Here is a 15387-nt window from a genome sequence, read left to right on the forward strand (position 1 = left end):
ATCAATGTGAGATATTTTTATGACAACAACAACAACAACAACAACAAAACACTAATAATAATAACAATAATAATAATAATAATAATAATAATAATAATAATAATAATAATAATAATAATATGTGGGTAATAGACCAGCTCTCAAACAGATACTGTTGAAAGCTATGGCTGTATAATTTTACAAAACTCTACGGATCATGATATCCACATTTCGTTTACTTATTGAATAAAGCCACATTCTGGTCTAGGACAATTTTTCCTCCCTAAGACGATGAACATCGGTAAGTTACTGGCCCGATGCAGTAGCCAAGAAAAATCAGCTATTAGAAAAACAGAGAAAACTCTAAATAAACTGAATGCAGCTGATGCGGTAATAACTTTCAACAACAACAACAACAATAATAATAATAATAATAATAATAATAATAATAATAATAATAATAATAATAATAATAATAATAATAATAATAATAAATAATAATTTTCACTGATAATATTATCACAATTATTTGTTATAGTAAGCCTAAAGTAATAAAAATAGTAGGTTATGATTTTGTCAGTGTTTAAGAAATAGATAAAAATAGGAGATCTGTTACAACGATTACAGAAATCAAGTGACAATACAAAATGAAGCTTTAGGTTTTCTAATGCGTGTAATCTGAGGTACAAACTAAAAAATTATTAAATATATAAATAAAATCTGACTATTCAACAGGTCTGGATAGGACTTTGTTTCAAAGGCACTACAAAACAGCCTAAACGAAATTTTGTTGAATGAAGCTATGTCCGTCATGCAATAAAATAAATTAAATATTGTAGATGTTTTATCAGTATGAAATGAAAATAAGGCAAAAAAAAAAAAAACCTTAGGGGGGTAGTGCCGTCAGTGTACCTCACACGGTGCACTGTAGGCATTAATTAAGGTTCTTTGCAGCGAGCTTCAGCCCGTAGGTGCAAGCCCTTTCATTCCTTTTACTCTACCTCCATCTAGCTATCCACCATCTCCTAACACTTGTTTCATAGTGCAACTGAAAGGTTTTCCTCCTGTTACACCTTTCAAGGCCTTCTACCCTCAATTTCCCTTTCAGAGTTGAATAACTTCATGGGTCCCAGTGCTTGGCCTTTGGCCTAAACTCTATATTCCTTTCCAATAAGGCAAAAACTACTACTTTCCATTAACGGTACAATAAAAAAATAAATGATTCCAAACAGAAGCATGAAAACAAAGCTTCGTTATCAAGAAAACACTGAAAGAAAAAACCCTCACCAACGCGAGGCCAAAGTTACGGCAGACTCACTCAAACGAAAACTAAAAATTGTAGATAACATTTGTGTTTTATTTCCCGACGCCAGACCGCGAGCCGATAATTCTCCAGTGAAAGCCAACTTTTTGACTCATCACTATTCATGTTTTGATGTTCATAACATGGAAAACCCATGGCCATCGTTACGATTTTATGTAGGAAAGGTTACGAGTCGGAATTTGCTTTTTTTTTTTTTTTTTTACTACAATTGTTATTGTGTTCTACATGTGGAAGACTACAGGTAGCAATCAGTGTTTGAGTATGCCCTGACAGGCATAAAATTCATACACAAGTACATAAACACACAACAAATATGTTCTCCTGTTCATTTATTTATTAATTTTTAATTTTTCACCTACACTATTTTTTTTCCTTTTAGAAAGTGCGTCTCTGTATGTAGATTTGCTTTGATTTATAAAACTTAGGCTGTTAAGCTAAGCACTGGGTTACTTTCAACCATTTAGCACTTGAGACGGTGAAAAGAGTTGGAGTGTTTGGACAGTAAGAAAATGAGACCCAGCAATGAAAGAGAAAATACAAAGAGCTAAAGATGGGACTGTGAAAAAAAGCCACGAAACTGCCCTAAGAAATTACAGACAAAGTCTGAAGAAAGGAAGGAGAAATGCAAGTAAAGTAAAAGGCTAAAAAACAGATGTCTACAGTGCACCACGTGAGGTGCATTGACGGCACTAACCCTCTACGGGATCTCCAAGTTTAAAGGAATTATTTTGGGATGAATTTGCTAGCCCATCCTGTACCAAGTTAGTAATTCCCTGCTTAGGTTCACACCAGCCCAGTAATTTCAGAGGCAGGCACCAGTGACGTCACTAAGTAATACTATCATTAAATAAATTCAGGAAGCAAATTCAGAATCTAGCGATTTGATAAAGGACAGTCTTTTACGAGGCCATTGTTAAAACTCATTCCCATAAAAAATATTACCAATAGTTTATCTTTAAATATCTTTTAGTTAGGAATAGTGACATTTGGTTGTAGTTCTGTTTTATTTTTCGATATTCTAAAAAAAAACATCGCCTCTTTGCTACAGGCCAAAGAGGGGTTTTGTTCCCTGTTAATAATTCAAAGTTTTTTGGATACAGGTTCTTACAGTTTAGTATTCTATGAATTTTATGTAACAATCAAAATGAACATGAATATAATATTTACATAGCTTCAGTTTTTTTTATTCCAATTTGTTAAGCCTGCGTTACATTTTCAGCTGTCCTTATCTTTAATGAAATTTTTCATTCTCTTTTCATCATTCTTTAACATTAAGCTTCAGGATTCTGCTGCGTAGTAGAGTTGGATTCTAGTTTTCTTTTAATCTGATTCTGATATCTCATGGCCAAAGAAACGAGACACTTATGTAACCTGAAGTGCGTTGTCATATTTTATTCATATTCCAATGTGACTTTTGACATTTCCCTAGCGTGTAACTTTCTGACATCTGTTTTCCCAACCACCACTCCTCTCTCTCTCTCTCTCTCTCTCTCTCTCTCTCTCTCTCTCTCTCTCTCTCTCTCTCTCTCTCTCAAATTCCAGTTACGTTTTTCTTTGCAATGTGTCTAATACCCTATACTCATGTTCTCTGTGATCTGTAATGGTTAAATTGCCATTATTTGTTAACTGATTTAAATATACCACTCTCTATTTACAAAATTTAGAAGTATTATCTCTGACTGATATGTTTCATAATGTGTAGTCCCTCCTTTCGTTCACCTAATGATCAGTTGTTCTGGGATTTGCTGTTATTTAACTGTTGCCACCAGATTTATTTTTTTTTTTTTTCACACATGTTTTCAAAGATGTAACGCTTGCCGGTCTGGTTCATAACTTTAAGATTGCTCCATAAGTTTTCTTATATATTTTTTAAATAATAATAATAATAATAATAATAATAATAATAAAATAATAATAATAATAATAATAATAATAATAATAATAATAATAATAATAATAATAATAATAATAATAATAATAATAATAATAATAATAATATTTTTATTATTATTATTATTATTATTATTATATACACTTCATACAATTTCATGAGTAATGATCTCACCTGATAAATGTTCTAAATGGTGAACCTCTTTCTGTTTGATTGTTGGAGGAGTTTCTCTCTCTCTCTCTCTCTCTCTCTCTCTCTCTCTCTCTCTCTCTCTCTCTCTCTCTCTCTCTCTCTCTCTTACTTACAATTATTAGCTTGATTACACGTCATTAATTGTCTAGACAAGTTCAACGCGTCCATTTACCCTTCAAACTTTATACTCCCTTTTATTGCATTCCCTCCCTTCCTGCAGGATCTCAGCCACGCCCTTCTGCTTCCGTTGGCTGCCCTTGGGTCAATTTTACCCAGTAATTTTTTTTTTACCGAGGGAACATAAAATTTGCATAATTGTATAAGAATGAGTGCCTGTCAAATGGACGTTAGTTTAATTTTTAAAATTTTTTTTCTCTAATTAGTGTTGGTATGTTTATTTTTATCATTGTCCTTTTCTTCATTAATTAGTTGTCAAATGGACGTTAGTTTAATTCGAAGGTAAATATTTTTTTTCTCTAATTAGTGTTGGTATGTTTATTTTTATCATTGTCCTTTTCTTCATATTTAGTTGACTGCTGTAGCTGTAATTATTAGTTTTTTTTTTTATATTCGTTGTTATACTGGCAACTATGATCTTCAGAAGTTTAAGCGAGTGTGGAATCAATTTTTTTATTTATTTATTAACTTGCTAATTTATTTTTTTTTTCTTTTCTAGTTACTAATCTCTCCTTTCCGCATTTCCTGTCATCTGAAACTCCTTGCAAATGAACACCATATTTCTTGGAAGCTTGAATTTCAAGGCAATGGCCCCTCTGGGCTTGTTCCACATGAATAGGGGTTTATCTTCTGAATAATAATAATTAATAATAATAATAATAATAATAATAATAATAATAATAATAATAATAATAATAATAATACAAAACCGCAAACACATATTCCTCAAGGCAATGGAATATTCTACCACCATAAAACTGGTCGGTTGCCTACAGAACGTATTGATTTGCCAATGACAGAAGGGTATATATCCCCGCGTTCCCATATCTTCATAAATTACCTTAGAAAGCTGGAGATCTGTCTTGCAAAACACTCGCTAATGATATCTGAGTAATTTAAGGTATTCTGAGAAACGTTCCCGAAATTAGGCTATTTTTCAAGTTCGGTTTTCGATTATTTTATGTTGATGTATACAGATCTCTTACTGACATTCACAAACATAATAATGATTGTCTGCTTAGTTTCCACACTCACACATACACATACACACATACTGTATATACTGTATATATATGTATATATACATACATACATACATACACACATACATATATATACATGCATATATTTATATACACATTAGTAAACTGTTTGGTTTAAATTAATTTTCCATCACATAATTAGCGACGTAATCTATATATTTTTTTTCGAAAATGGCTATCGACATGCAACAGTGTAATAGCCATATTATTCGGCCTCTGTACGAGACGTCAACGCGTCATAACTTCAATACTTTGAACTCGAGTAGTAACTGAATGACAGAATTATTGCGGTTTTGATTGGACGTCCCGCAGTCGTTGTTGTGCGGAGAGCGGAAACAGAAAATTAAGAAAATGATATTTAGTTATATGATCATGTTTTATTTGGCTTTTTTTTTTTTTTTTTTTTTTTGAGGGAAATCTGGTGCGGGAGACCTAAATGTTTGTGGCTGGGAAAGATTTTGGTTTTTATTTTTTTTTTCCAACACACATACACATATAAATATATATGTATATATATATATATACATATATATGTATATATATATGTATATATAATGTATACATACATATATATGTGTGCGCGCGTGTGTGTGTACTTTTTATTGTATTTTCTAATGAGTTCTGTTCATTATTGTATTTTTTTTTATTTTATTTTCCCATGAATTCTGTTGATTATTGCATTTTTATTGTATTTCCCCATGAATTTTGTTCATTATTGTATTTTTATTGTATTTACCCACGGATTCTGTTCATTGTTGTATTTTTTATTGTATTTTCCCATGAATTCTGTTCATTACTGTATTTCTTCTCCAAACAAACAATGTTTAGCTACTGGTGGCCAAAAGTCTAACGATTGAGACAGTAAGCATATTTGCATCAAAAGATTTTATACTATGAAAAGATGGTTATTTTCGGAAGATCAGTGCGACCCTTCGTATTAGAAGCGTCTTCGTACTCAAATCTTTCCCGATGGTCCAGGATATACTTGGATAAAAGAGCCCCAGATCCTAAGGGGATACTTGAACACAAAAGAAATCTCTTTGTCATACGCATTTTGGGGGGATGATTTGTGTCTACAGGAGAAAGAAAAGGCAAAAGGAGCAAAGGAAAGAAGACAATAGATTTATATATATATATATATATATATATATATATATATATATATATATATATATATATATATATATATATATATATATATATTGCATCTGTTTCATGGATGTATCTTCATCCGTAGTGGTTATCTCTCATACCATATTTCTTGTAAATCGCAAGAACACTTATTACTGCTAGATGAACAAACCAATAAACATATCGAATAAACGCCAATGGTAGGTTTTCTGCTCTAAGGAAAATACCGAAGGGAAATTAGAGGGGAAATGCAGACGTTGTTTACATGAATTATATCTATAAGATAGATTTGAAAAGGAAGATGAAAATGTTAACAAATGTGGAGGCATCTACTGTAGTGGTGACACTTTAATGTAGGGGAAAAGATGGACTGAAACAGTATTTATGGTATTGTCGTGTAGAGAGAATGGGAGAATGGAGAAAGATAGAAATGCCAAAAGAGTTTGTAAGTAGTATTGGGTGGGCAGGGGAAGTGAAATATAAAAGTTGATAGCACGTCTTCTTTAATGGATTAAAGGTTTTTTTTTTTTTTTTTGAGGGGGTGAATCTTCTCCTTAGGTATCTGCCAGCTTTCTACACAGGGGTTTGTCGTCAGTTCCTCAAGTTTATGATAAATGTTTCAGTAAGTTTTGGTTGGTTTTCAGCTTATTAATGAAACAGCTTATTTTACAATATCTGTCCATTAATATATATATATATATATATATATATATATATATATATATATATATATATATATATATATATATATATATATATATGTGTGTGTGTGTGTGTGTGTGTGTGTGTGTGTGTGTGTGTGCGCGTGTGTATGTGTGTGTGTAAGCGTGCGTCTATGAACCAACTTATTTTTCAATATCTGTCAATATATACTGTATATATATACTCTGTATATATTGGCAGATATTGAAATGTGTATATATACTATATATATATATATATATATATATATATATATATATATATATATATATATATATATATATATATATACGTGTGTGTGTGTGTGTGTGTGTACGAGAGCAACCTGATGCAGATGCCTGTTACTTCAAATGCAGGTGCTTCAACAACGTCCCTTCCTCCTCTCCTCCCAGCCCATCGCCTCCCCCCTCTCTCTCTCTCTCTCTCTCTCTCTCTCTCTCTCTCTCTCTCTCTCTCTCTCTCTCTCTCTTGAAGAAAAACTGAGCGACTCCGTCCAAGCGCAACGTAACTCATCCCTTCAAACAAATTTTCTTTTGGACGTCGGCCGGAAACATTATTTGCCGTAAATTGAGGGAATTTACGAGAGGAATTTGTCGATGCAGAACTCCCGTCGTAAGACTCCTGAAAAAGTAGACTGGCCCGCTTTCCCAAGGTTTGGTTAAAAAGTTGTGACTTCTTGAATATTTGGGATAAGAACTGGCCCTTTTTCATTTTTACTGAGTTTTTCCTTAAGTTTTTTTTTTAACATAAGAGCCAGCTCTGAGGATTCAATATTGCAATGGATGGTTTATCGATACTGTCGACCATTTATTTTTAACCAGACAATACATTTGAATGCAAACTCAAATCCTTCGTGGTAAAGAGCCAATAAGAGTAAAAAGGTTGCAACTAAAATAACTTAGTCACGAGAAAAATGTAATCGATAAATATTCAAAAGAAGAGGGAGTAGATGGGAAATCACATCAACAGACTTCACCTTTAAGTTCAAATGAAAACTTTACAAAACAAAGTATACAATGAAAACTAACACTGGAAACTAAATTCCCCCTTTTGTCTTTCTAATACTTCGCGTACATTGCTATCATTATTTAAATAAAATTAAATGGATGTTCAGGAGTTGCTTTTCTCAAATATCAATATGAATAAACAATTTCCACTTTTTCATTATTCATATGAACATATATAATCCCCAATTTACTGTATATCATTTCACTTGCGAACAATTTCAAACATTTATATTTGCTTCTAAAGTTTTTTTTTAATATTTACAGTTAGCACTGTCATCAGCAGCTATCAACACTTCATCATTTTACCTGCGAATATATAATTATACGTATATAGACATATATATGTTACAAGAACAGAATTAAACACTTTTTTGAAAGTGTACGTAACGTAATCCTAACGGTCTTCTTCAGGAAAAAGGCGTGAAAGGGTTCGCTCATGGAAACACGTGCATCTTTTTTTCTCCCTCTCTCTCTCTCTCTCTCTCTCTCTCTCTCTCTCTCTCTCTCTCTCTCTCTCTCTCTCACCTCTCTCTCTCTCTCTCTCATCGTTTTCCGAAGCTCACCCACCCGACCTCACTCATTCTCTCATGGCAATTAAATGGACTATTTAAAGAAACGCAATAGTTTCTACAAAAATAAGTTTATTATTCAAATAACCCAACAAGAAATGAATAAAACAAAGCAAAGATTAAAATGCATAATAAATGAATTATCGAGTCAGATAACTAAACTCTGAACTGCAAAACACTTCTGATTAAAGAAGTCTCACTATGGCTAATAGCCTAAAAATATCCAAACTCACACATACTCCCCCAAATCAATAACTAAAGTCATGTAAAAAAAAAAAAACAGTCTACCACATGTTATTCGAACCAGTCCACACTGTCCACAGACATCTGTCGGAAGAATTAAACATGATAGAAAACTCCCAAAAATATATGGAATGCAAAACACAATAATGGAAAGTATAAAACGCATAGCCAAGATATGGCAAACGTAACATGACAAAATAATAATATAAAAGAGGTATGAATATTCATATTAAATCTCCCACACCAGTTCAAAAGTTCATAATGATTAGAAAATCATGGTAAAAATCACAAGTTCAATTTCCTCCCATAAAAACAGAGATTTCAACTCTACCTTATCTGCCGATTTAAAGCCTGGATCCTCTCCAAAGCTACGTCTAGACAACTGCAGTTCTATCACGTTAATGAACGATCAAACTCACTTTTAGGGCAGATTTTGGCATAATCTAGATCAAATTAACGCACGTAATCACGAATATACATAACACTTCGGAGATCACCTGACCGGCAATATTGCTGAGGTTCTCACGCAGATAGCTGAGGAATCAAACTATTTGCTGAACACAAAGATTTTACATCGAGTCTCTCGACCTAGTTCCATCTGACTCCAAAAATTCTTTCATCACATCTTAAAGCATTGAAGCTATGAAATGCATATATGTATCCTTTAAAATCGTAGCAGCCATATTTTCTGAAATATATATAATATATATACATATATATAAATGTATATATACATATATATAAATGTATATATATACATATATATAAATGTATATATATACATCTATATACATAAATGTATAAATATATAAATATATTTATATATATATATAAAAATATATATATATATATGAATATACATGACTATATATGAATATATAAATATATATGTAGATATAAATATAAATGTATACATATATATATATATATATATATATATATATATATATATATATATATATATATATATATTATATATATATATATATATGAATATACATGACTATATATGAATATATAAATATATATATGAATATATAAATATAAATGTAGATATAAATATAAATGTATATATATATATATATATATATATATATATATATATATATATATATATATATATATATATATATATATACTATAACAATTTAGTAATATACCATCCTTAATCATGCAGCTTCGCCGACCTCTCACGTACGACTTCCAGTAATGAAATGAGATTTTAATTGACTTTTAATCAGAGCAGAATTACCGAAAGCCTAAAAAAGAGGGATATCCTTCACTCACTCCACACCTCACTTCATAAGCCCCGACGTAGGAATTAATCCTACATATTTTAATCATTCTCTAAATAAAAAAAAAGAAAAAATATATCTGAAAAGGCATTCAAGCTTCGACAAGTTATTAAACACGAATCGCAAATTCGCATCGCGATGTTCTTCTTCTCGTGATAATTCCAAAAGAAACGCACGTGAATTCCCTTCGGATTCCCTCCTCGAAAATCCGCTGGTCCCTCGCAAGGACTCTAAAGGCATAAAAAGCCCGCGAACTTTACGTTTGTGTCGAGAGTCCTTGTCTGTAATCCTTTTCTCAGTTAGAGTCCTTGAATAAAGAACGAAGGAGCGAGCGGTTCTCCAGGTGATGAATGATCTCTCCCAGTCATCGAGTATTCCGCTGGAGGGGGAGATTTGGGGGAGGGGGAAGATGTATTTGGTAGGAGGGGGGGGGGGAGTGGGCAGGAGAAGGTCTAGAGCCGAGAAAAGATGGGACTTGGGAAGGTGGGAAGAGTTGTGGCCAGAGGTGGGGGAAGGGGGTAGAGTTGGATGAGTAGGGAGGAGGGACCAATTCACTCCCAAGGAGAGGTCATGAAGATTCCTGATGAATAGGCTGTAACTTGACTGCGGTTAATGCCAAATTGAACTTCAACATCACTTTTCCCCTTTCGAGAAATTAAGCCTACGCTTATCCGTTTTTAGTTTTCTGAAAGGAAAACTATTGCGCCGGCTTTATCTGTCTGTCCGCACTCTTTCTCCTGTCCGCACTTTTTCTGTCCGCCCTCAGATCTTAAAAACTACTGAGGCTAGAGGACTGCAAATTGTTATGTTGATCATCCACCCTCCAATCATTAAACATCCCAAATTTCAACCCTCTAGCCCCAGTAGTTTTTATTTTATTCAAAGTTAAAGTTAGCCATAATCGTGCATCTGACAACGATATAGGCCAGGCCACCACCGTGCATTGGTTAAAGTTTCATGGGCCGCGGCTCATACAGCATTATATCGAGACCACCGAAAGAAAGTTCTATTTTCGGTGGCCTTGATTATACTGTACAGAAACTTCGGGGCATTTTTTCTTGTTTGATTTTTCTTGATCGCGTTTTCCTTACGGTGAAATGGCTCGATTGGCGTAAAAAATGTATTAATTTAGAAAGATCGCGTCACTAAACTTATTACTAAAGTATTTTTTAAATTTTCATTTTGCCGTTTTGAAAGTAAATAACGAACCGCTTTAAATTAATTAAGCCGATATAAATACATTTCTGTTTGATAACAATAACCGCCGGGATATAACATAGAACCAAATTGCTCTCAACGAAGCATTAATACACATCTAGGCAGAGAGCCACGTTCTTGATTCAATATTTCTGGCTATTAAGTCTTGTCATCCAGGTTTGAACGTTCACGGGCAATAAGTTTTATGATTTAAAATTACATATTTGTAAAAACATTTTTGTTAGTGTAACGTTGTAGTGCAAATAATCTGTCGAGTCTGCGAACTGTGATACTTTTTCCTGACCGGTCTACGTGAAGTCAATTTTCATGCTAAGTTATAGGGGAGGGTGGGGGCGTTGTCGAGAGGGGGTAAAGGGATGGGGGCGGTCAAGAGAGGGTGGTCAAAGGAGAGGGGTCAGGGAGTATGTTTGGTACGAGATTAATCTTCGAAAGAAAAACGAATATATTGACTAACCAATATCAAACACTGCTTCCACTCAATGATCAGCTTTGCACAGGTAACTGTGTATTAAATCACGATTGAACTATTAGACAATAACAGCGCTACTTTCGGCTCAAAGCCTTTTTTTCATCCCATCAAATAGTGGCAGAGAATATTAGGTATTGAATTTAACATAGAATTAGGCCAAAGGCCGAGCGCTGGGACCTATGAGGTCATTCATCGCTGAAAGGGAAATTGACAGTAAAGAGGTTTGAAAGGTGTAACAGGAGGAAAACCTCGCAGCTGCACCGTAAAACTTGTTAGGAGAGGATGGAAAGTGAGATGGAAGAAAGAGAATACGAATGGAGGTACAGTAAAAGGAACGAAAGGGGTTGCAGCTAGGGGCCGAAGGCACGCTGCAAAGAACCTTAAGTAATGCCTACAGTGCATCGCATGAGGTGCACTGACAGAACTATCCTCCTACTGGGGAATATCAGGTATTGTTCGCATTGTTTCGCACATCGACAGACATATGAACATAACACATGTTCACATTATTGTTCCATTACTGGAATATTATTGTACTATCCGGACGTCAGCAGAATCTAGGGTTCTTCATAGTTTATCACTAATACAGTAGTATTTATAGGTTTTACATTAATTAGGAATCATTTTCGCATTTACGTATTTTTGCCAAATGTTAGAACTGTCTTCCAGCCATTGATATGGGCGTTGATGCCCATCCGTTTACTCAAAAAAGCTGTGTACCCTTGCTTTAGTTTCTCAGACTTTATCCCGGTTACTGTTTAGCTTTGTATATACTTACGTGCATACATGCATACATACCTACATACACACATATAAGCATTAAACTACAAATGTCTTCTAATATCCAATTCGCTCTACCTTGAAAATAATATATTTTCATATATGTTGCCCGAAGGAGAAGTTTTTAGTTGATAATAAGTTCGTCGTCTCGTGGGCTCGAACCACGGAAGACGAGAACTCAGGACTACAGTGACCATTAAACCACGGTGATGTGATAAAATTCATTCATACATACATACATACATACATACATACCGAACACTTTATCAATTATAATTCCCCTTCGGTGATATTCCCGAAGCAGAGCGAATTGGAAATTAAAATATCTGCAGCCTAATGTTTGTGAATAACAAAATGTCATGGTGATGTGATTAATCTGTTGAAGTCAGCATCACCCCCCCCCTTTTTTTAACATTTTCAATTGTTAACTGTTAATTCGGCTTTTCTTTTGTCCTCATGAACATGAATTCAGAGGAAATGTGTTTACACTAATACTGATAATATAAGCAAAATCACTCTTCATAAAATATTTGTAGGAAGCAAGGAGGTAAACAGCATTCCGAATTAAGTCTCCGCTTAGGAAGAGAAAACCCGAACAATAATATTCCAACTTGATCCTTGAGGCTTTAGACTGGAAAGAGATACACGCCGCCAAGACTCAGTCTTGTCTCGGCAAGGTTCTCTTCGAATTTATACCCGGAATATTTTCGAACGAAGCAAAGAGAGGCAAGGGGACGCTTATCTTAACGGTCAGTTGTTAATAACAAGAAAAAAATTATAATAATAAACGACGGATCTTTCGTTCCAATCCAAACCCCTTTCGCGCAATTCATGTGTCATCGAATAATCCTTGAATATCACCAGTTGGATTCCAATACCGTGAAAAGACAATACCCATTGTAAAATGACGGTAATTCTGAAGCGATGCTTCGCTCCAGGGGAGAAATGCGTGTGATGAAAATAGAAGATTAGTGTGAAATTATCATCAATCCTTTTAACTATAACTGATTGCTTGCCAAGACATTCCGCATGAAACCGTTGCTCCCTAATTTAATCGTGTTACTTTTTTTATTACTGTAAGCAACCAACGCTATTGATTTCTTATGCAAGCTTTTGAGCAAATATGTGAGATTAGAATTGCGCACAACTGCTATGACAAATTTAAGTATTTGCATGTTTACCAAGGTTGATTAGTTTTCCTTAAGCATTATGAAACTTAAGAAGCATACTGTTGTCGAAACATATTTACTGGTAATTTTACACAAAATCTAAGTTAATACATTTATGCAATCAAAAATATGTAGGGCAGTTGTGTTTATAACTATCATGTCCAAAGACATGTACGTATATAAGTAAATACATGAATAAATGAATATATATATATATATATATATATATATATATATATATATATATATATATGTATATATATATATATATACATACATATAAATATATTTATATATATACCTATACATACACATATATATATATATATATATATATATATATATATATATATATATATATATATATATATATATATATATATATATATATATATATATATATATATACATATACATATATGTATATATATATATAATTTTCTATCTATCTCTAAATAGTTTTTGCTTCAGATATTGGTCAATTTTACCCCCGTACCTTTTTTGTGCCTGTTTTTTTTTTTCCTTTGCCCTCTCCCCTCTGCCCGTGTCTTCGACACCTTACACAAGATAAATGCTTTTAACTCTTCCCTCTCGGGAGACAACAAATAAATTGACTCTCGTCTCCCTTGAAATAATGGATGAACGAAGACTCACGCGAACCTGAACGATGCATCTTTAAGGAAATTATTATATGCGATCCCGCTGACGCTGACTCATGGGGATGGTCCTGCAAATCAGAAAAACTTCATTTTTTACTCTTCGCATTCTTCGTTATCAATTTTGTTTAGCGTTAGTCGGTCCGGTCCGTATTGTTATTCGTTGAAAGCTGCACAGCTTTACTTGGTCTTGCATGAGAAAAGAGTTTTCTTTACAGGTAAATTTACTGTGTGCGTCTCTCTCTCTCTCTCTCTCTCTCTCTCTCTCTCTCTCTCTCTCTCTCTCTCTCTTTCTTCCCCCCTTTGCACATTGGTATTCATAGGGTTCTTGCAACAGAAAGGATAAATAACTGAAAGTTTCCAGTTTTCCCAGTTTATAGACATTTCATCATTGTGAATTTTGCAACATGAACTGAAGCTGCCTCAAATGTTATGAGATTGCTTGGGTAGAAACGCCAGGCTTATTTTTCTAAGTCCATTTATCAGCATTTGAACATTTCCTATTTCTGTCGCTTCTTTTTCCGAATGAGTTTATGAACGACGCCAAAGTTGCTTAGAGATGCCAATTTTCATTACGAAATAATTTATATCCAAAGCTATCCTTTAATTCGATATGGACAATTGTCTACAAAATGTTATGAACCTTATGCAGTGGTAGACGAAATGCTTAACACGACAATAACCAGAAATTATTTCTTGTGACCTACAAATAAGGTTCACCCAATCTCTCGCAAACTTACGAAGCAAACGACCAAAGCTGTTTGTAGATTTACACGAACTGAATGGATCAAGCACTCTCTCAAACCTGCTTTGCTTTCTGTACTGGCGCAGCTCCGCGGAGGCTTTTACAAAAGCAAAGAAAGCAAACCATTATTACACAAACATACCAGCCAACACATGGAACAAACAAAAACTTTCTAAAGGAACCGAAATCGGTCACTTTGATTGAGGATTAATAGCATTATGCAAAAATCAATGTCCGCTTGAGATTAAACAGTATTACATTTATACATATTCTTGGAATATATCAAATATTCTCTCTCTCTCTCTCTCTCTCTCTCTCTATATATATATATATATATATATATATATATATATATATATATATATATATATATATATATATATATATATATATATATATATATATATATATATATATATATATATATATATTTATATATAAATATATACCTCATTCAAACTGGATATATCTATATATATTTTTATTCTATAATATATATAACAATTGTGTATATATAAATTATATATATATATATATATATATATATATATATATATATATATATATATATATATATATACAGAGAGAGAGAGAGAGAGAGAGAGAGAGAGAGAGAGAGAGAGAGAGAGAGAGAGAGAGAGAGAGAAACAAGGTACTTTTACGCTCTTAAATGGTAAATTTTAATAGACCAGAAAATGTTTAACTGTCTTGAATGATAAATTTTAAAAATCCTGAAAAATAGGGAGGAAAAAGAAGATATGCAATGACTTTAAAATAAAATAAAATTATAAGCAAAT

This window comes from Macrobrachium rosenbergii, chromosome 27, assembly GCF_040412425.1.
Source record: "Macrobrachium rosenbergii isolate ZJJX-2024 chromosome 27, ASM4041242v1, whole genome shotgun sequence".
NCBI lineage: Eukaryota > Metazoa > Arthropoda > Malacostraca > Decapoda > Palaemonidae > Macrobrachium > Macrobrachium rosenbergii.